Source organism: Suricata suricatta, chromosome 2 (genome assembly GCF_006229205.1).
Source record: "Suricata suricatta isolate VVHF042 chromosome 2, meerkat_22Aug2017_6uvM2_HiC, whole genome shotgun sequence".
Lineage (NCBI taxonomy): Eukaryota > Metazoa > Chordata > Mammalia > Carnivora > Herpestidae > Suricata > Suricata suricatta.
The window spans coordinates 96,374,894-96,378,807 of NC_043701.1; positions in this window are offsets into that span (position 1 = coordinate 96,374,894).

A 3,914-nucleotide genomic window follows, 5' to 3' on the forward strand; every position below is an offset into this window, starting at 1 on the left:
CCCCCCCCCCCCCCCCCCCCCCCCCCCGTCTTAGAAGCATAATTAAGAGAAAGTAGAACTCCTTGTAAAAGGGATGTAGGGAATACACAATGGGCTATTGCTTGAGGACCCACTATAATTTGGAACACAACCCTGGGCAAAAGTAAATTTTGCTTAAAGTTGCAGTGCAGGAGAAATTCCAGAGACTGTGCAAATGATGCCCTTAGAAAATATATGTACATAGTGATGATTGTCAGTTCATTTCTGGAAACCCAATAATCTACTCTTACAAAAGATTTTTTTAATAGGATTGTAAAGATCAACGCCAAGGGTGAGCTAAGCATCTGCTTTGTTTAAAATTTCAAGTTAACTCAAGATCTTTTTTCATTTTTCCTAAATGTTGGAAAAGGCGAGAGACATCCTTTGACTCGCTAATTCACTCCCTGGCAGACTATGACACTAGACTGATTTGATTCTCCCTTATTTGTTGATTTTTTTTTTTAATAGTCTCTGGCAATACTGCTTGGCTTTGGGAAAATAACCACTCAATGCTGCCAACAAGAAAGCTGGGAATTTTCTGATCTGCCTTTGTTTGTTTTCCAAATCTGCTTTGAGGACATGTAGAATTGGTTCTGATAGATCGTAAAGGTAGAAGTTAGAAAATATAGATTTTGCTGAATGAAACAGAACAAAAGGAAATGGATCTTCAGAATTCATCAGTTCTGCAGGACTAGTTTATTTCATTTTTGAGACTCTTTATTGGTGCTCATATCAAGCCTTACCACACCTGCCATATATTATACTTCACTGAGATGCAGTCTTCACTCAGGTGAGAATACGTCCATTAACAAGACAAATCAACAACAGCAAGGATTGAGGTCTGGCTTTACAAGGCAGGGCCACATTTAGCTTAAGCAGCAAGGGAAGAGGTGCTGCTTAATTCCTTCTCTAATGCAGCTAGTTGGGTTCAAGACACTGGGGTAGAGTCAGTTCCCTCACTTGGTTGATTTATGAGACCATGTTTCAACATCCAAGTGAAAATAGGCTTATCAAGCAGACTTATTTATTTGAAACGGAAATAGCTAGAAACCTAAGGGGGGGTGGGTTTAGTGTTCAACTCCATTTCAGCCTTTACCTACTTTCTTGGGTGAAAACACAGGTCACTGATCTCCAGAGTGCAAGATAGGGTCAACATTGCTAACAGTCCATCAGTCCTTCAGTCAGTGGCCAGGCACGTATACTGAGGATTTCCTTTCAACTTCCTCCACCCATTTGAGGGTCATTTTGCCACTCATACAACCTCAAGTAGGTAGATAGGAAGGAAAAGTAAAGGTAAAGTGCAAACCATTCGGTTTCGCTCTTTGCTACTTGTAGGTTGGAGACATCTTAAAACAAAGCTTGACTGGGGCACCTGGGTGGTTCAGTCGGTTAAGCGTCTGACTTCGGCTCAGGTCATGATCTCATGGTTCGTGGGTTCGAGCCCCACATCGGGCTCTGTGCTGACAGCTCAGAGCCTGGAGCCTGTCTTCAGATTCTGTGTCTCCCTCTCTCTCTGACCCTCCCCTGCTCACACTGTCTCTCTCTTCCTCTCAAAAATAAATAAAACATTTTTATTTTTATTTTTTTAATGTTTTATTTATTTTTTGATATAGACAGAGACAGAGCATGAGAAGGGGAGGGGCAGAGAGGGAAGGAGACACAGAACCGGAAGCAGGCTCCAGGCTCTGAGCTAGCTGTCAGCACAGAGCCCGACGTGGGGCTCGAACCCACAAAAGTGAGATCTGACCTGAGCTGAAGTTGGAGGCTTAACCGACCGAGCCACCAGGTGCCCCAAAACATTTTTAAAAGTTAAAAACAAACAAACAAACAAACAAAGCTTGACTGTCCTGAAATCAAATTCCACTTTGGTGACAGATCAGAGCTCGGGACCCCTACCCCATTCTCAGTTAGCACTCTCCCAGCAGGGGAGTAGCCTGGCGGGGGCTCTCTGACATCCTCTCCGGTGGATCACTAAGTCCTTAGTGCCTCTGATGATGGGGCATTGCAGCTCAACTGGGAGGTTTTCTTTCTCTAATCCCTTTTGCTTTCTCTCCTCAGTGCCCACCTACCTTGGCATGCTGTGACGCTGGGCTGACAGTGAGGAACTAGGACGCCTCCCTTTCTCAGTCCTGAGAGCCAGTGGAGGCCATCTTACTACAGGGTCTGCTGCCCATCCTGGGCCCACACGGTCCCTACCACTTAGCACATCGTCCTAGAAACCCCTCTGCTTCTGCCCCCGTGTAAGCGTCTAGGTTTCCCCTGGCTTGTAGGAGTTTTGACTCGTTCTCCAACAGGTTCCTAATCCCCTGCTTTTCCCTAATTCCCAGGAGCTTTGTCCTCAGCACGTCAGGCCCTAATCCACAAAGGCCTGTGACTTGCTCTCCCTTCTATCATGTTCAGGAATAGATATCATAATAGGTTTGCTTCTTCCTTTTGACAAAGCCTAGAGTCAACCCTACAATAATGTGTCATTTGAGACAGGCATTTGGGATGTTCGCTGCTTAGCATGCAGAACCTGGAACTTTCCCCAGACGACTATTCGATACACATAACTGCCAAAGGCCAAGGATGGAGCACAAAGAAGCCACGCAAATCAGTTAGGAAAAGACAAACGACCCAAAAGGAAAAGAGGCAAGAGGAAATGAAAGGTCATTAAAAAAAAAAGAAAACCAAAGTATCAATAAACATTGGAAAGGAAACGCAATCCCACTCATAATCAGGGAAATGTTACTAATCTCATGATGGTTTTATTTACATTTTTAAATTGTTAAAGAAGTTTTAGAAGCCGGACTATATAAACTATTGATAAGGATAGGGAAGGGAATGAGTATTTCCAGGTCCGGCTTGGTGAGAATGCCAAGTGCCTAGTCACTGGGGAGAGGACATAGCGCTGGCAGCGAAGTTGACGGTTTACTTGACACATAGCCCCATATTTTTTCCCCGAAGTACAGATCCTAGAGAATCTCTCACAGATACACACATGAAGTTGTTTATAAGGATGCTCATCAAAACATTGCTTGCAGTGACAGAAAGAAGTGGAAACACTCTAAATATTAATCAGTAGGAAATGGACAAACCATTGTATATACTTCTAGATTGGAATAGACTACAGCATTTCAAATGCACATGTATCAACATGGATAATTCTCGAAAACACAATGGAATCTACTATGATTCACCTAGTGTTTAAAAAGCACACAAAATACTACTACTATGTTCACTATTTTTAAATATGTACCTATGTATTCAAAATATTACAACATAGGCAGGGGGTGCCTGGCTGGCTTAGTGAGCAGAGCGTGTGACTCTTCATCTAGGGTCGCGAGTTTGAGCCCCATGTTAGAGGTGGAGATCACTTACAAATAAAATCTTAAAGAAAAACATAGAAAAGGTAAACATCACCATCAATACTGCGGTTACCTGTGGGGAGAGGGGGAGGGACAGGTAAGGGTGAGGGCTGCAAGGGTGGCTCCAATTATATCCAAAATATTTTATTTAAAAATTAATACAAAATGTTCATATATATTAAATGTGGGTAGGCACGGATGTAAGTGTGTTTCTGTATATCGGACATAGTTCTTTCTCTTTTCTCACAATTATCACAGTAACTTCCATTTTGGTCAAGAATGGATCTTTCAACCTCTTGAAAGGACAGATGGGGGCGCCTGGGTGGCTCAGTCGGTTGAGCGTCTGGCTTCAGCTCAGGTGAGGATCTCACAGTTTGTGGGTTCGAGCCCCGCATCGGGCTCTGTGCTGACAGCTCAGAGCCTGGAGCCTGCTTCAGATTCTGTGTCTCCCTCTCTCTCTGATGTTCCCCTGCTTGCACTGTCTCTCTCTCTCTCTCTCTCTCTCTCTCTCTCTCAATATAAATAAAAAACATTAAAAAAAAAAAAAAG